At 43.5% G+C, this 20,093-nt stretch overlaps 2 pseudogenes; one reads left to right on the top strand and one right to left on the bottom strand.

Annotated features, from left to right (window-relative positions):
* The first annotated feature begins 221 nt into the window (after window positions 1-221).
* On the top strand, window positions 222-7,863 carry LOC122404285 (annotated as a pseudogene).
* Window positions 7,864-9,796: 1,933 nt separating this feature from the next.
* On the bottom strand, window positions 9,797-17,448 carry LOC122404284 (annotated as a pseudogene).
* Between the last annotated feature and the right edge of the window lie 2,645 nt (window positions 17,449-20,093).

The raw sequence follows: 20,093 nt of genomic DNA, 5'->3' as shown, positions 1-20,093 counted from the left end.
TCGTGCGAGTTTATTGGTTACACCTTGCGGTTAGGCGAGTTCCCTTTCGGGAATCGTAAATCTAATCCTCCTGGCGGATAAGAAAAATCAACCTAAATACTGAAACACCTCCCTACTTCATCGAAGAAAATTTCTTATACTTTAATTTATTACGGAATACGTTAATATCTATTTTAGGTTAACTAACCATTTGTATATTCTTAATTGTATATAAAAAGAGTATGAGACATATAAAGCAGAATTGGACACGTGAGTGATCTCACCTAACCACTTTACACGTTGCTACATATTAATTTTAAGGTTATGTTGGAACTTCTCAACCAGATAATGTAATTATTCCTGTACGTTTCTTGCTCGAAAAATAAGCTCGAGAAATGCATTTAAATATTCTACCCGAGGTCCTTTATACTTTCCAAAATGTTTTGCTTTAATCAAGAAATTGCAGTCTGTTATGCTGACCCATATTTTCTCCATTGCCAAAATATTTATAAAATTGAGATTCTCGTGGAAGCCAAACGTTGTGGAGATTCCTTTCAAATTGCGCAGTGCATTTTTAGACAATGACGGTTCGTTTCTTTGATTTCAGGTAAAGCAGTGCCGTTCGTGGAGCTGACCGTGGCGCACGCTTCGGTTCTTACGATCTTGGCGATCAGTTTCGAACGATATTATGCTATTTGCGAACCCCTTCGAGCCGGGTAGGTGAAACAAAAAAATGAAAACCAGCGGAATGATCATTTTATTAAAATTCATTATCTCGAGACAGAAGAAAATAGTATAATACGATAAGTCTGACGATACGAGAATGTAAATGAAACGGCAATCCAAACTTGAACGAAATCCTCAGACGTCCAGTATCGTAGGGAGAACGTGGGCTTGGATGGAATGGCGATCGTATTTAGTCGGCCATCTTAAGACCTGATTAAGAAAAGATAGTTTTAGAGCCAATTACAAAAGAATTCCTCCTCAAATAACAATGGCCGCCGCGCGAACGTGCGACGCATTGTCAATCCCCCCGTGTCAGTCATGACTTGGACTAATCTTTCCGTCTACCAAGTGATTTCTCTACGGTTTTGTGTTCGTGTCACCTCCATTGTCGCCGCTTTCCCGGCATTACTGCGCCGACGATTGGTATAGAACCGTGTTTCGCATCAATCCGAATGTCAGTCACGATTCCGTGGGACCCCGTTCGCGAAACGTCGCACCGCGAGCGAACGATTTCTATTCTGTTTTTCCAGATACGTGTGCACGAAGGCCAGGGCGACGTTTCTCTGCATGCTGGCTTGGGTGGCGGCGGCGCTCTGCACTAGGTGAGGAAACGCAAGAAAACGAAACGAAAAGTTAACTTTAAGCGTCGACGCTTTCCTTCGCCTCCGCTCTTCTCGTACGCTTCCGCAACCCTTCGTCATCCATCCGCCTCTTATCGTTTATGCTCGTTCATAAACTATGCACGATGTTCTCTTTACGTATGAATTGTTTGGAATTAATTAATTTTTACGATCGCAAGAGCTGTTGTAAACTGTTGCGAAACTTGTTAAAAGTTTCCCTCTTTATTCGCGATCGAGACGTTTGCAAGCTTCTTTGTTCGCTGTTTACGCGCATGCGTCGCCGAGCTCCGCCATCTTGAAACGGGCAGTCAACGACGGACCGGGCCCACGCTTGCTCGCGTCGTCGCACGGTGGACCGAACGACGTTTCCCAATACCGAAAACTTGGTATTTTTGGAATCCTATAACTTGTGTTCGTAGCAGTGAAAGTGTTAAATACTTAACTTACTAAACTTAGTCCAAAACGTATTCTCCGTTGTCAGATATAACCTCTTTCCCTCGTTTATTTAACAGCTTGTCGATTCCTGGTGCATTGCAGGGTAAATTTTATTCCCCAACAAATATCAATTTTAGACTCGTAGCAAAAACTAGTATACTAATTGGACGTTGTTAATTGTTAGTCCGTAGAAGCTCATTGGCAAGAACCGATCGCTGAAAGAAAAATGGCCCCGCTAAAACTGAGAATGCTCTTCTGAAATTACATCAGTATTCTCCTGAATAAGCCTCTCCTATGCATCTATCGCTTCTGCAACATTAAGTAGAAACGCTACCTGCTAGCACTTTGTGTAATTAAATGTATCGACAAGGTACAAACGAATCCCAATCGCGCGAAGCTGTTCGTACGTGGATTTTCTTTATTTATTTCACTTTCATTATTTGAACAACGAACGTGTTATATATCTCTGCAACGCCTATAGGCGTTCGTCGCGCGAATCGAACCCATCGACCTAACCTCTTATAATCGCGTGTCGTGCCCAAAGAGGTTAAGTGCTGTTTGTGGGCTTGTAATTGCCTCGAACAAATATACTCCTTGCACTAAAGTTGTGGGCAACTTGCAAGTAGAATAAATCGTCATGTAGGAGAAGGATTAATGGGTATGCCAATACCGATTGTAAAACCAATTATTTGAAACAAAATACGCGATAAATTTCATTTGGGAGCGCCACCAAGTTACCCTATAGCCGTTCTCTGAAATAAATTATGTACCATTTAAATGAAACTCGAGCGTTGTTCAACCGGTTTTAATCGCCGAACTCGAACTATGGTTTTCGAGGGTGGAATATCTTTTTCCTATCAAATATAAGTTATAAAAACGTTCGAATCGACTTCGACACCGAGAGAAGCTCTTATTATAAGCTCCATTTCGTCTCTAATATTTCTCTCTCGTAAATATCAAATTACTTCCTCCCCTTTCCCATTGGGTCGTTCGCGGAGAAAACATTTAAACGTGTACCAATCGATCCCCGTTCGTCTCGTCGTCGAGATTCCAACGCGGCTTCAAAGAAAACCTCGAGAGGACCACCTTCTCACGGTTTTTTTTTCTATCATACTTTCCTTTTTTCTGTTCTTTTTGCCCCCCGAATACACGATCTTCCGCGGATACTTTCTCGAGCAACGATAAATCCCAGCGAACCGGAACCGCATGGACTTTGAACTCGACAACCGCACCCGGTAAGCTACGAGGCGGAATATAGTGTAAACCGACGCGTAAAACTCTCCCTGAGAGTGGTTTACGGGTAATATTCCTTTTACGATAGCACGGACACGCTCGCTTTCGTCCGAACTCGGAACGTGGAAGAAAAGGACCTCTCCGCCGACCGTGGACTTTCACGACCCAGAAATCGAATCCTTTCGTCCAGATTCTCAGCACCCATTCCCAACATATCTCGAACGATATCGACGAAGGGGTAATCTCGACCCAACCGAATTCGATTATTCCCTATTTCGATCCCCCTTTGACTTTATTCACACAAGTTTATTTCTTATGAGAATCCTATCCATTTATTTTTCCCACAATGTTGTTTAATAGAACTGTATTGCTTCTGGACAAGTTAATAGTCGATTAAACCTCGATATAAAGATATAAATCATAATATAAAGAGTGTAAGAAATCAACGATCGTGGGTGTTGTGTTTTTTTTCCGCCGAGCGGTCACCCATCCCAAGTACTGGATTCGAACGCGTCCAAATGCAGCTGCACTTCAGTGACCGGACCGAGAATCGACGTTTCCAACGTCCTGCAACACCGCTGGCAAGTTCTCTTATAATTTAAACCCTTAAATATTTCAACGTACGAAAAAAGTGGATTTACACCAGCTCTCTCTTTTTAATAGAATTTTATTTTTCAAAATTACGACCGTCCCGTAGATCATTGTCGCGAAAGTTTCGGATCGAAATGGAAGTTGGGAGTCGGGCATCGCGGGGCAATCGCGTTTTATACTTTTATTGCGCGGTGAAAAACTCCTCGCGGAGAGCTACGGGAGTCTTGAATCATGTAATTCGAGCGAACTTCGCGAACCTTGGCCGCAACTTTTTCGCATCTTTACCGCCAAATAGAGTCCCGGTGAAAATTCGAGCGGTTAATCAGATAAACGACCCGCGAGAGAGATCTCTGTCTCTTGGATATCGTTGTCGCAAAGAACGGAGCGTACGTCCTCTATTTTTTTTCTTTTTTCTTTGAGAGAACAAAGACTTCTTAGGTTCCAAGATCTCTACCGATCTACCGTTACGCGGAAGGTTCGTTCGGTTAAAACGAGCCGCGAACGAGAATATATTACTATAACGCGCAGAGGAACGGAGAGTCTCTCGAAGCTGCCTCGAGGCTCGAAAGATAGGATATTAGTTATTTCGTAAGAAGTTTGTAACGCATTGAAATGATCCTGGTTCAGGGAGAATGTATAATATCTCGAGCTATAACTGAAATAAAAATGGGAGGAAAATTGCTTTTGTCGTGGGATGCACAATACAGGCGTTTAAAGCCTCTTCTATAGCTAACTGCTTCTGCAAATTAAGTATACTCTTTGTGGTAACATAAAGAGAAAGTAAACAGCATTTGAATCAGATTGTACTGTAGGGAAATCGTAAACGCGTTTAAATGTGAGCTAGTAATTAAATTCCATTGAACGTGAAAACAAGATGGATGTCTAGCATCGCATAACTACGGTGAAAACCTCCAACGATAGAGTTTCAATCGTGTACACGGTCCTGCAATACAATACCATTGATGGATCGCTCGTTTCACCCCTCTTCGTTGATCTACGAGGCAATTTTACTACCGGGTGTTGACAGAATGACGTGTAGCTTTCCTCGGAAGTGTGAATCACTTCTGTTTTCTTGGAATAACTTACTAACTCCCATTCCGACAGCAGCGAGGTGTGTACCGGACGCTCATAAATATTTAACCGATCGAACATTGTCCCCCTTGTTCCTAAAAAATGCGACAAAATCGTGAATGCAATTTTAGTAGATCCTGCCTCGCACGCTGAGACATTCGATGGTCGCTCGGGGAGCGTATATGTAAGAGCGTAGCCCTCTGGTGGCGAGTTCGTGAGACGCGCCAACAGGTGTTCGGTAGAGAAGAAACTCGATATATATTTAGCCTCGATAGAAGAAATTTTGTTCAGAGAAAATCGAACAAGGGGGTTGGAAACACGAATATGGATTGTAATCTTTGAGAGAACTGGTAATTCGTCCTCGATCACTAAGGATCTCTTTCCACCGTAGTTTTTACCGTTGTTCGTGGGTGGATTCAGAGTATCGTGGATAGCAGACGACAGACGTTGATTCTCCCACGCGGCGAGACAAAATATCCGGTTGCTTTCTTCCTCGCCTTGCCTCGGATAGAAACTTTTCGCGAAAAACGACACCGTGGTATTAAATTTCCCTCGAGGCTCGGACGCACCGCAATTTATGTTAATTGCGAAGATCGGCTTTCCCCGTTTAGGAAAAAACGAAAGGCTTCTGGATTCGCGGCGTACAGAATCACTTCGAAGAATCCCTGTAAATAGGTTTTTTATCGAATAGAAAATAAAAGAATTTTTCTTCGAAATTAAAAAACTACAAATCATTCTAAACAAAATTATTTTCCATTGCGGGGGTCAATTACAATAATTTTTGTGAATACACATATCCCCGAAATCCTACGTACTTTCGAGAAAAAAAATCTTATCGAAAACATGTGTGGTCAGATATGTTTCCCTGTCTGTGGTAAAACAGTGAGACGCTTCACGTACTCACCAGCAGAGGGCTACACTTCTCACATGCAATCCATCACCTATTTCCTATATACACACTCGACTATCCAACGTACAAATGTCCAAGGCTGGACTGTTAGGTTTCTCTACTAATGAAAATCCTTTCCTTTTCTTTTCCCCAATCTTAATAAATTAATAAATAATTAATAAAATATCTCAGGAAAATAAATTAACATCGACTCCCGGGGATAGCGACTCGAACAAAGCGGTCATTGCAAACAAAATCACCAGCTTCAGCCGAGCTTCGAAAGAAATAGTCCCGTCTGTTCCGGTTGGTTGAGGGGCTAAGAGCACACCGCACTCATATCGAATCATAAGGCACCGCCGTTTTTTCCGATCAGCAATAAGTCCGTCCCGCTTGAAACGAAAACGTGTGCTCGAGCTCGTGTCCCGATCGACCAATTCAATTTTCACTGATTGCAGTCCCATAATCTGGGTCTCGCAGTACCGGGAGATGCCCGTGAACGAGACCAGGAGCGATCAGGACTCTAGGAACTTTGTACCCGTCTGTCTGACCATGGCCGACAACACAGCGACGATAGTCTTCTCCTGCTACTCGTCCTCTTGTTCTACATCGTGCCGTTGCTGATCCTCCTGATGCTCTACGCGTTCATCATCAGAACCTGATGCCGATCCCTCGACCAGCAACACCAGCGACACCTACCACGCCAGGGCGAAGAAGCACGTGATAACGATGCGGCTGGCGGTGGTCATAGGCTTCTTCGTTTGCCTGACGCCTTACAGGATCCTCATCTTCTATATAATCGTCGCCCCGGCCGAGCAGATCGTCGCCATCGATCGAAACACGTTCTTCACCATCCTAAACTTCAGCAGGATCATGTTCTATCTGCACAGCGCCCTCAATCCGATACTGTACAATCTTATGAGCAGCAAGTTCAGAAAGGGATTCCTGGGGCTGTGCAGACTGACGGGGTGCAAGCACGGCGACTGGAAGAACGTCGTTTCGGGCGCCAGGAGGACGGACTCCACCGAGCAGGAGGAGAACTTTGTGTAGTTGGTCGAGGGTTAGGTTAGGAGACCGGTCGCAAGATGGATCGAACTTGATGCTCGAAACTAAAACCGATATAATATTTCTTTCGACCGCTGGACGTATGTAGGTTAGGCGTCGAATTCTAATTCCAAAGACAAAGGTTTAAGGTTATGTTCGCCGAAGCATTTCGAACCGTAGTTGACACTAATTGACAGATACCCATGAATCGCTAATAAACGATGATCTCACTAGTAGTGTCACAGATAGTTACGCATGAAAATTTCGTTGAGTTCTACGTACGATGGAATGCAGCTTGATTGTACGCTTGCGATTTGCGTTTACGTCGTTATCGTTAGCTGAGAGTAACTGTAGCGGGCACGGCTTTACAAGTATTATACATTGTTTGAATAAATATAATATTCTTAACGGAGTTCCGACTCTATGACTCGCAGAGTTTCCATAACCTAGAATACGTTTTAGACTAAGTTGGTTCGCGTAACTCTTTCGATACGAAAAAATCACTCGAGAATCTTTCCAAGATGGCTGACTCGTGACTAAACGTTGTTCACAGCCCCATTTTGCTGACCATCAGCTACGAGATGGAGGACGATGGGAACGGCACGTACATCCCCACCTGCAACACGGTGGTGAGCACCCACTGGATATTCGCGTTCTTCATCACGACGGTGGTCATCTTCTTCGTGATACCGTTGCTGATCCTGATGGTTCTGTACACGGTGATTGCCCGACACCTGATGGCGAACCCGACAATCAGCCGTGGATCGTCGAACAACATGCTCAAGTATCGCAAACAGGTGATGCTGATGCTGGGAACGGTGGTGCTATGTTTCTTCATGTGCCTGCTGCCGTTCAAGGCGTTCACCCTGTGGATCCTCGTCGTACCGCGACGTATGATCATCGACTTCGGCGTGGAGAGTTACTACACGTTGCTGTACTTCTGTCGGGTGATGCTTACCTGAACTCAGCGATCAATCCCATCCTTTACAACCTGATGTCGTCCAAGTTCAGGGAGGGATTCCTGAGGCTGTGGCCTGGGCCCGAACAGGAGGAAAAAGAAGAAAAACGTCGGATAGGACCGGTACATACACCACCGGTTCCACCAATTGCAGCAGCAACCACTCGGACTTCTGGAGGAGGCACAGCAGCAACAAGAGCGGCGGCGTAAAGGTACCGTGCAACAACGCGTCCACGGGAAAAAACAGATTAAGCTGCCGCTTCAGACGGCGGTCGTTGCTGGGAAGTATCGTTAGGAAGAAGCAGGAGAGCTATGTGTGAAAGGACGAACGGTGGACGACAGTCGTGGCTCGTGGGGGGGCTGCAGGGCAGGTCTTTTGGTAAAATGGTAGCCAAATAAAATTAACATTAGCCGATGTAACAGTTTTATTGATCGTTAGTTTTGTAGATAGTACAGCTGCTGGTCGTCTCACTTCAAAGACGGATTTACACGAGAAGAGAATGACAGAAGTTTGTGTAAACGTGCCTCCTATTGGTCCTCTCAAGTTCTAGCACAAGCATCGTGTTGGAATTCTTTAATTCCACTCAACTATTTATAAACCGGAGCCCAGTATATGATGTTCAATCTTGTACTTTAATTCTGTGAATAATTCCTGTGTACATTATTTAAATCATGTGTTAATGTGGGAAGGTCTAGTCAACAAACTTGTTATTTAAATAATACCTGACAAACAGAGAGAGATTAAGACTTATGTTCAGGTGCAAGGAGGTAGTTTTCAAATAGGACACGTTTATATGAACAACTTCGTTGCTGTTTTCTTGTCTAATTGAGTAGAAATATAATGAGAGTGAGCCCTGCAATCGCAGGAAGAAATTGCTGTAGCCCCATAAAATGACACGAGTCGCCACTGATGGATGACTATTATGAGACTGACTGTGATCATGAACCATTCCATATTACCATAGACTCGTATATATTGGGTCATCCTGAGAGTTCCATGTTGATTCTGTTGTACCATTTCTTCCTTGCATCATCTGCAAACTCTAAAAGCTGCATTCGAACTTCAGAAAACTATTCTTGTACTGGTTCTTGTGCGAGGCTAAGTTGAGGCAAGTTTCAACGCACAAATAGATCAGCTGTTTTGACCAAGTCTGCATAACAATGCAAAATACGCGACATCAAACACAGAGGTATCTGTGATAACAAAAACGCGAAGACTCTCAGGATGACACAATAGATTGAACTATTCGAGAAGAGAGATCAGCAAAAGATGAATCGCGGGGGACGAACCGATTCAATCTTTGCTGATCTCTCTCTCGAATAGTTCAATCTATTGTGTCATCCTGAGAGTCTTCGCGGTTTTTGTTATCAACAGATACCTCTGGTGTTGATGTCGCGATTTGCATTGTTATGCAGACTTGGTCAGAAACAGTGATCTATTTGTGCGTTGAAACTTGCCTCAACTTAGCCTCGACAAAGAACCAGTACAAGAATAGTTTCTGAAGTTCGAATGCAGCTTTTAGAGTTGCAGATGATGCAAGGAAGAAAAATGGTACAACAGAATCAACATGGAAACTCTCAGGATGACCCAATATATACGAGTCTATGGTAATATGGAATGGTCATGATCACAGTCAGTCTCATAATAGTCATCCATCAGTGGCGACTCGTGTCATTTATGGGGCTACAGCAATTTCTCCTGCGATTGCAGGGCTCACTCTCATATATTTCTACTCAATTAGACAAGAAAACAGCAACGAAGTTGTTCATATAAACGTGTCCTATTTGAAAACTACCTCCTTGCACCTGAACATAAGTCTTAATCTCTCTCTGTTTGTCAAGGTATATTTAAAATAAACAAGTTTGTTGACTAGACCTTCCCACATTAACAACATGATTTAAATAATTGTAACACAGGAATTATTCACAGAATTAAAGTACAAGATGAACATCATATACTGGGCTCCGGTTATAAATAGTTGAGTGGAATTAAAGAATTCCAACACGATGCTTGTGCTAGAACTTGAGAGGGACCAATAGGAGGCACGTTTACACAAACTTCTGTCATTCTCTTCTCGTGTAAAATCCGTCTTTGAAGTGAGACGACCAGCAGCTGTACTATCTACAAAAATAACGATCAAATAAAACTGTTACATCGGCTAATGTTAATTTTATTTGGCTACCATTTTACCAAAAGGACCTGCCCTGCAGCCCCCCCCACGAGCCACGACTGTCGTCCACCGTTCGTCCCTTTCACACATAGCTCTCCTGCTTCTTCCTAACGATACTTCCAGCAACGACCGCCGTCTGAAGCGGCAGCTTAATCTGTTTTTCCGTGGACGCGTTGTTGCACGGTACCTTTACGCCGCCGCTCTTGTTGCTGCTGTGCCTCCTCCAGAAGTCCGAGTGGTGCTGCTGCAATTGGTGGAACCGGTGGTGTATGTACCGGTCCTATCCGACGTTTTCTCTTTTTCCTCCTGTTCGGGCCCAGGCCACACAGCCTCAGGAATCCCTCCCTGAACTTGGACGACATCAGGTTGTAAAGGATGGGATTGATCGCTGAGTTCAGGTAAAGCATCACCCGACAGAAGTACAGCAACGTGTAGTAACTCTCCACGCCGAAGTCGATGATCATACGTCGCGGTACGACGAGGATCCACAGGGTGAACGCCTTGAACGGCAGCAGGCACATGAAGAAACATAGCACCACCGTTCCCAGCATCAGCATCACCTGTTTGCGATACTTGAGCATGTTGTTCGACGATCCACGGCTGATGTCGGGTTCGCCATCAGGTGTCGGGCAATCACCGTGTACAGAACCATCAGGATCAGCAACGGTATCACGAAGAAGATGACCACCGTCGTGATGAAGAACGCGAATATCCAGTGGGTGCTCACCACCGTGTTGCAGGTGGGGATGTACGTGCCGTTCCCATCGTCCTCCATCTCGTAGCTGATGGTCAGCAAAATGGGGCTGTGAACAAACGTTTAGTCACGAGTCAGCCATCTTGGAAAGATTCTCGAGTGATTTTTTCGTATCGAAAGAGTTACGCGGAACCAACTTAGTCTAAAACGTATTCTAGGTTATGGAAACTCTGCGAGTCATAGAGTCGGAAACTCCGTTAAGAATATTATATTTATTCAAACAATGTATAATACTTGTAAAGCCGTGCCCGCTACAGGTTACTCTCAGCTAACGATAAACGACCGTAAACGCAAAATCGCAAGCGTACAATCAAGCTGCATTCCATCGTACGTAGAACTCAACGAAATTTTCATGCGTAACTATCTGTGACACTACTAGTGAGATCATCGTTATTAGCGATTCATGGGTATCTGTCAATTAGTGTCAACTACGGTTCGAAATGCTTCGGCGAACATAACCTTAAACCTTTGTCTTTGGAATTAGAATTCGACGCCTAACCTACATACGTCCAGCGGTCGAAAGAAATAATTATATCGGTTTAGTTTCGAGCATCAAGTTCGATCCATCTTGCGACCGGTCTCCTAACCTAACCCTCGACCAACTACACAAAGTTCTCCTCCTGCTCGGTGGAGTCCGTCCTCCTGGCGCCCGAAACGACGTTCTTCCAGTCGCCGTGCTTGCACCCCGTCAGTCTGCACAGCCCCAGGAATCCCTTTCTGAACTTGCTGCTCATAAGATTGTACAGTATCGGATTGAGGGCGCTGTGCAGATAGAACATGATCCTGCTGAAGTTTAGGATGGTGAAGAACGTGTTTCGATCGATGGCGACGATCTGCTCGGCCGGGGCGACGATTATATAGAAGATGAGGATCCTGTAAGGCGTCAGGCAAACGAAGAAGCCTATGACCACCGCCAGCAGCATCGTTATCACGTGCTTCTTCGCCCTGGCGTGGTAGGTGTCGCTGGTGTTGCTGGTCGAGGGATCGGGCATCAGGTGTCTGATGATGAACGCGTAGAGCATCAGGAGGATCAGCAACGGCACGATGTAGAACAAGAGGACGAGTAGCAGGAAGAAGACTATCGTCGCTGTGTTGTCGGCCATGGTCAGACAGACGGGTACAAAGTTCCTAGAGTCCTGATCGCTCCTGGTCTCGTTCACGGGCATCTCCCGGTACTGCGAGACCCAGATTATGGGACTGCAATCAGTGAAAATTGAATTGGTCGATCGGGACACGAGCTCGAGCACACGTTTTCGTTTCAAGCGGGACGGACTTATTGCTGAATCGGAAAAAAACGGCGGTGCCTTATGATTCGATATGAGTGCGGTGTGCTCTTAGCCCCTCAACCAACCGGAACAGACGGGACTATTTCTTTCGAAAGCTCGGCTGAAGCTGGTGATTTTGTTGCAATGACCGCTTTGTTCGAGTCGCTATCCCCGGGAGTCGATGTTAATTTATTTTCCTGAGATATTTTATTAATTATTTATTAATTTATTAAGATTGGGGAAAAGAAAAGGAAAGGATTTTCATTAGTAGAGAAAACCTAACAGGTCCAGCCTTGGACATTTGTACGTTGGATAGTCGAGTGTGTATATAGGAAATAGGTGATGGATTGCATGTGAGAAAGTGTAGCCCTCTGCTGGTGAGTACGTGAAGCGTCTCACTGTTTTACCACAGACAAGGGAAACATATCTGACCACACATGTTTTCGATAAAGAATTTTTTTCTCGAAAGTACGTAGGATTTCGGGGATATGTGTATTCACAAAAAATTATTGTAATTGACCCCCGCAATGGAAAATAATTTTTTAGAATGATTTGTAGTTTTTTAATTTCGAAGAAAAATTCTTTTATTTCTATTCGATAAAAAAACCTATTTACAGGGATTCTTCGAAGTGATTCTGTACGCCGCGAATCCAGAAGCCTTTCGTTTTTTCCTAAACGGGGAAAGCCGATCTTCGCAATTAACATAAATTGCGGTGCGTCGAGCCTCGAGGGAAATTTAATACCACGGTGTCGTTTTTCGCGAAAAGTTTCTATCCGAGGCAAGGCGAGGAAGAAAGCAACCGGATATTTTGTCTCGCCGCGTGGGAGAATCAACGTCTGTCGTCTGCTATCCACGATACTCTGAAATCCACCCACGAACAACGGTAAAAAACTACGGTGGAAAGAGATCCTTAGTGATCGAGACGAATTACCAGTTCTCTCAAAGATTACAAATCCAATATTCGTGTTTCCAACCCCCTTGTTCGATTTTCTCTGAACAAAATTTCTTCTATCGAGGCTAAATATATATCGAGTTTCTTCTCTACCGAACACCTGTGGCGCGTCTCACGAAACTCGCCACCAGAGGGCTACGCTCTTACATATACGCTCCCCGAGCGACCATCGAATGTCTCAGCGTGCGAGGCAGGATCTACTAAAATGCATTCACCGATTTGTCGCATTTTTAGGAACAAGGGGGACAATGTTCGATCGGTTAAATATTTATGAGCGTCCGGTACACACCTCGCTGCTGTCGGAATGGGAGTTAGTAAGTTATTCCAAGAAAACAGAAGTGATTCACACTTCCGAGGAAAGCTACACGTCATTCTGTCAACACCCGGTAGTAAAATGCCTCGTAGATCAAACGAAGAGGGGTGAAACGAGCGATCCATCAATGGTATGTATTGCAGGACCGTGTACACGATTGAAACTCTATCGTTGGAGGTTTTCACCGTAGTTATGCGATGCTAGACATCCATCTGTTTTCACGTTCAATGGAATTTAATTACTAGCTCACATTTAAACGCGTTTACGATTTCCCTACAGTACAATCTGATTCAAATGCTGTTTACTTTCTCTTTATGTTACCACAAAGAGTATACTTAATTTGCAGAAGCAGTTAGCTATAGAAGAGGCTTTAAACGCCTGTATTGTGCATCCCACGACAAAAGCAATTTTCCTCCCATTTTTATTTCAGTTATAGCTCGAGATATTATACATTTCTCCCTGAACCAGGATCATTTCAATGCGTTACAAACTTCTTACGAAATAACTAAATATCCTATCTTCGAGCCTCGAGGCAGCTTCGAGAGACTCTCCGTTCCTCTGCGCGTTATAGTAATATATTCTCGTTCGCGGCTCGTTTTAACCGAACGAAACCTTCCGCGTAACGGTAGATCGGTAGAGATCTTGGAACCTAAGAAGTCTTTGTTCTCTCAAAAGAAAAAAGAAAAAAAATAGAGGACGTACGCTTCCGTTCTTTGCGACAACGATATCCAAGAGACAGAGATCTCTCTCGCGGGTCGTTTATCTGATTAACCGCTCGAATTTCACCGGGACTCTATTTGGCGGTAAAGATGCGAAAAAGTTGCGGCCAAGGTTCGCGAAGTTCGCTCGAATTACATGATTCAAGACTCCCGTAGCTCTCCGCGGAGGAGTTTTTCACCGCGCAATAAAAGTATAAAACGCGATTGCCCCGCGATGCCCGACTCCCAACTTCCATTTCGATCCGAAACTTTCGCGACAATGATCTACGGGGACGGTCGTAATTTTGAAAAATAAAATTCTATTAAAAAGAGAGAGCTGGTGTAAATCCACTTTTTTCGTACGTTGAAATATTTAAGGGTTTAAATTATAAAGAGAACTTGCCAGCGGTTGCAGGACGTTGGAAACGTCGATTCTCGGTCCGGTCACTGAAGTGCAGCTGCATTTGGACGCGTTCGAATCCAGTACTTTGGGATGGGTGACCGCTCGGCGGAAAAAAACACAACACCCACGATCGTTGATTTTCTTACACTCTTTATATTATGATTATATCTTTCTATCGAGGTTTTAATCGACTATTAACTTGTCCAGAAGCAATACAGTTCTATTAAACAACATTTGGAGAAAATAAATGGATAGGATTCTTCATAAGAAATAAACTTGTGTGAATAAAGTCAAAGGGGGATCGAAATAGGGAATAATCGAATTCGGTTGGGTCGAGATTACCCCTTCGTCGATATCGTTCGAGATATGTTGGGAATGGGTGCTGAGAATCTGGACGAAAGGATTCGATTTCTGGGTCGTAAAGTCCACGGTCGGCGGAGAGGTCCTTTTCTTCCACGTTCCGAGTTCGGACGAAAGCGAGCGTGTCCGTGCTATCGTAAAAGGAATATTACCCGTAAACCACTTCTCAGGGAGAGTTTTACGCGTCGGTTACACTATATTCCGCCTCGTAGCTTACCGGGTGCGGTTGTCGAGTTCAAAGTCCATGCGGTTCCGGTTCGCTGGGATTTATCGTTGCTCGAGAAAGTATCCGCGGAAGATCGTGTATTCGGGGGGCAAAAAGAACAGAAAAAAGGAAAGTATGATAGAAAAAAAACCCGTGAGAAGGTGGTCCTCTCGAGGTTTTCTTGAAGCCGCGTTGGAATCTCGACGACGAGACGAACGGGGATCGATTGGTACACGTTTAAATTGTTTTCTCCGCGAAACGACCAATGGGAAAGGGAGGAAGTAATTTGATATTTACGAGAGAGAAATATAGAGACGAAATGGAGCTTATAATAAGAGCTTCTCTCGGTGTCGAAGTCGATTCGAACGTTTTTATAACTTATATTTGATAGGAAAAAGATATTCCACCCCTCGAAAACCATAGTTCGAGTTCGGCGCATAAAACCGGTTGAACAACGCTCGAGTTTCATTTAAATGGTACATAATTTATTCAGAGAACGGTATAGGGTAACTTGGTGGCGCTCCCAAATGAAATTTATCGCGTATTTTGTTTCAAATAATTGGTTTACAATCGGTATTGGCATACCCATTAATCCTTCTCCTACATGACGATTTATTCTACTTGCAAGTTGCAACAACTTAGTGCAAGGAGTATATTTGTTCGAGGCAATTACAAGCCCACAAACAGCACTTAACCTCTTTGGGCACGACACGCGATTATAAGAGGTTAGGTCGATGGGTTCGATTCGCGCGACGAACGCCTATAGGCGTTGCAGAGATATATAACACGTTCGTTGTTCAAATAATGAAAGTGAAATAAATAAAGAAAATCCACGTACGAACAGCTTCGCGCGATTGGGATTCGTTTGTACCTTGTCGATACATTTAATTACACAAAGTGCTAGCAGGTAGCGTTTCTACTTAATGTTGCAGAAGCGATAGATGCATAGGAGAGGCTTATTCAGGAGAATACTGATGTAATTTCAGAAGAGCATTCTCAGTTTTAGCGGGGCCATTTTTCTTTCAGCGATCGGTTCTTGCCAATGAGCTTCTACGGACTAACAATTAACAACGTCCAATTAGTATACTAGTTTTTGCTACGAGTCTAAAATTGATATTTGTTGGGGAATAAAATTTACCCTGCAATGCACCAGGAATCGACAAGCTGTTAAATAAACGAGGGAAAGAGGTTATATCTGACAACGGAGAATACGTTTTGGACTAAGTTAGTAAGTTAAGTATTTAACACTTTCACTGCTACGAACACAAGTTATAGGATTCCAAAAATACCAAGTTTTCGGTATTGGAAACGTCGTTCGGTCCACCGTGCGACGACGCGAGCAAGCGTGGGCCCGGTCCGTCGTTGACTGCCCGTTTCAAGATGGCGGACGCTCGGCGACGCATGCGCGTAAACAGCGAACAAAGAAGCTTGCAACGTCTCGATCGCGAATAAAGAGGGAAAACTTTTAACAAGTTTCGCAACAGTTTACAACAGCTCTTGCGATCGTAAAAATTAATTAATTCCAAACAATTCATACGTAAAGAGAACATCGTGCATAGTTTTATGAACGAGCATAAACGATAAGAGGCGGATGGATGACGAAGGGTTGCGGAAGCGTACGAGAAGAGCGGAGGCGAAGGAAAGCGTCGACGCTTAAAGTTAACTTTTCGTTTCGTTTTCTTGCGTTTCCTCACCTAGTGCAGAGCGCCGCCGCCACCCAAGCCAGCATGCAGAGAAACGTCGCCCTGGCCTTCGTGCACACGTATCTGGAAAAAACAGAATAGAAATCGTTCGCTCGCGGTGCGACGTTTCGCGAACGGGGTCCCACGGAATCGTGACTGACATTTCGGATTGATGCGAAACACGGTTCTAATACCAATCGTCGGCGCAGTAATGCCGGGAAAGCGGCGACAATGGAGGTGACACGAACACAAACCGTAGAGAAATCACTTGGTAGACGGAAAGATTAGTCCAAGTCATGACTGACACGGGGGGGATTGACAATGCGTCGCACGTTCGCGGCGGCCATTGTTATTTGAGGAGGAATTCTTTTGTAATTGGCTCTAAAAACTATCTTTTCTTTATCAGGTCTTAAGATGGCCGACTAAATACGATCGCCATTCCATCCAAGCCCACGTTCTCCCTACGATACTGGACGTCTGAGGATTTCGTTCAAGTTTGGATTGCCGTTTCATTACATTCTCGTATCGTCAGACTTATCGTATTATACTATTTTCTTCTGTCTCGAGATAATGAATTTTAATAAAATGATCATTCCGCTGGTTTTCATTTTTTGTTTCACCTACCCGGCTCGAAGGGGTTCGCAAATAGCATAATATCGTTCGAAACTGATCGCCAAGATCGTAAGAAACCGAAGCGTGCGCCACGGTCAGCTCCACGAACGGCACTGCTTTACCTGAATCAAAGAAACGAACCGTCATTGTCTAAAAATGCACTGCGCAAATTTGAAAGGAATCTCCACAACGTTTGGCTTCCACGAGAATCTCAATTTTATAAAATATTTTGGCAATGGAGAAAATATGGGGTCAGCATAACAGACTGCAATTTCTTGATTAAAGCAAAACATTTTGGAAAGTATAAAGGACCTCGGGGTAGAATATTTAAATGCATTTCTCGAGCTTATTTTTCGAGCAAGAAACGTACAGGAATAATTACATATCTGGTTGAGAAGTTCCAACATAACCTTAAAATTAATATGTAGCAACGTGTAAAGTGGTTAGGTGAGATCACTCACGTGTCCAATTCTGCTTTATATGTCTCATACTCTTTTTATATACAATTAAGAATATTACAAATGGTTTAGTTTAACCTAAAATATAATATTAAACGTATTCCGTAATAATTAAAGTATAAGAATTTTCTTCGATGAAGTAGGTAGGTGTTTCAGTATTTTAGGTTGATTTTCTTATCCGCCAGGAGGATTAGATTTACGATTCCCGAAAGGGAACTCGCCTAACCGCAAAGGTGTACCAATAAACTCGCACGACGCTCCGGACACTATTATTTTCCAGTGTGTGTGGTTTCCTCCGCTGGAACACTGGCTAATCGCGTTAATTTACCTAGACATCGACGTATCGAACTTCTGGGAATTCCAAATACCCATGAAATTCATTTTAAAGCGATTGGTCTAGGCGAAGCTAACTTCTCGATATTTATTTTATTTAATATTTGATTAATTTTAATACGAAATTTTGTTGTAAATTAAATACTTTGGTCCAATTTTGGTAGTGCACGCCTTGACTCTACTGTTTTAAAAATGGCGGAAGATTATCAAGGTTCTATTTGAGTGTACAGCTTTCAGAATTGTATACGATGTTTTCTTTCCCCGATTTAAGTTTAGACGCGGGAGTTAGAAGAAAGTGTCTAATAATAGTGGCCCTACGAACATAAATTACGAGGAATTATTAGACGTTAATCCATTCTGCGCTCCAAACATTTCTTTCTAAGGATTCCAGCTCGTTTCATTCGCGCCATCTCTCGCGCTCGCCACCAGAGGGCTACGCTCTTGTCTCTCTCGCAAGTACTCGTATATACTCCTCGATCGACTATCTCCTGAGGTCTGAGGCATGGACTGCTAGGTTCATACAATTTCTAACCTCTTCTCGTTGCTTCGAAACTTCTGAAAGATATTCAAATTGACTTCTAGAGGAAAAGGGACTATAGATCTTTGAAGTTTCTAATAGACAAAATTGTATTCTACGAAGACACAAAGGTTATACGTGGGTTGAAGAATATTCCAAGGAACGTCGTTAAATCAACATTATCGTCTTACGATTTTCATTAGGCATTCCGTTCTCGTGGCTACTTAACCAGACCATCGCGACCACGTGTCGCGTCGGAGAACGGGAAAAGAAAGGTCGTTTCTCTCCTCCCGTTGAAACGTGTTCGGATTTTCGACAAATTGCCGCCATTCTTTCGCGTTGGCTGTCGGGAAATCGGCTGAAAAGAGTGCTCGCGAACCAGCTTCCACTGTCACTGATCGAGATTAGTGGAGGATTGGGGGACCCCGTTGTGGAGATCTTCCCACTTGTTTTCTTCAATTACACTAAATTAACCAAGCTTATCGAAAGCTTGAAACATAGCAGGGATAATCCTTTGAAAGAAATGCATCATCATTTTAAACCACAAAAGTTCAGATTTTTAAAATTAAAAATTTATAAATCTAATATCAGGTTGACTATAAAGGCAACTGAATAATTTTAATTTTTCACCGTGATTGAAACATTCGCCGAGACCCACTGTTTACATCCACCCACGAACGAGATATTTCCGTCGAAAAAGAGAGGATCAAGATTTCCTGTTGCTTTCGCGGCGCAATAACGGTAATGCGTCCAGCATTTTTCACGATTCCGCACGCAAAAGGGAAACCCGTGGCTGGGAGAGAGAGAAAAAAAGCCGCAGAACCGCCCGGCGGGCTTGACCGTTGGTAAATTCGACGTCAAAAAACGTACCGAATCGAATGGCCGTCAACACCGCCCGGGTGTATCGTATTCCTCCATTAGACTTTTCAATGAAACCATCCCCGTCGTCCAGCGGTGTCTCAATTTATCGTTTTTGTCAATTTCGGTACCGGGGAAAAATATTTCGCTTCCCGGCTTTAATAATTCACGAACCACGCGCGGCAGGGACGACAATGCACAGGGAACGTGTAAACGAGTGACATAACATTTACTATGTATGTTTGTTTATGGGCGGAGGGTCGTTTAGGCGGCCATTTTATTAGGCCGTCGCAAATGAAACGGCCGCGCGAACTTATTACGCGGTTTACTGATCGAAATAATTTTTCATTCTATTTTCAGGTTAGGTACGATAGTTTCTTTTTTAAACAGAGTCGTGCATTTATTTATTCATCGATCTAGTACGTTATATGACAATATCGTTCGTAATTTGGTACGTTAAACGATGATTGTGTGGAAGAATAAATACTTATGTTGGAAGAACGACTTTAGTACGTTGAAGATACCGGCGTTCCGCCCGATCACTGAAGTGCAGCTGCGTGTGGAGCCACGTGCAGAACAGGGATGGGTTACCGCTTGGGGGGGGAAAAAAAAAACATCGCGCCGTACTGTGTTGAGTATTATTGTATTTCTCTATCGGTTTCGCCCCGGGTCAATATTAAAAGAAACTACTGTTATAAATGGGAGTAAAACACCAGTGTGTTTAACAAATTAAAAATATAAAATATAAGTAAACCCCCGCGCATTATAGTGTACAGAATTGAAATGTCATAGACACTAAGTTGAATAATGCAAGGTTTAATACGGATGAGAAAAACAACAAATGGAAGATTCCCAGCGGATTCACTTGGATGAATTAGGGAAGAAAAACACACAAGGAATTAATTTTAAAAGCTTGGGTGAATTAGGGAAGAAAAACACACAAGGAATTAATTTAAAAGCTGTTAATG

Source organism: Colletes gigas, unplaced genomic scaffold (genome assembly GCF_013123115.1).
Source record: "Colletes gigas isolate AHSC1104 unplaced genomic scaffold, ASM1312311v1 Colletes_gigas_Sc00151, whole genome shotgun sequence".
Taxonomy (NCBI): domain Eukaryota; kingdom Metazoa; phylum Arthropoda; class Insecta; order Hymenoptera; family Colletidae; genus Colletes; species Colletes gigas.
Note: the sequence above shows the minus strand (reverse complement) of the source record. Positions and strands in the feature narration are given on the sequence as shown.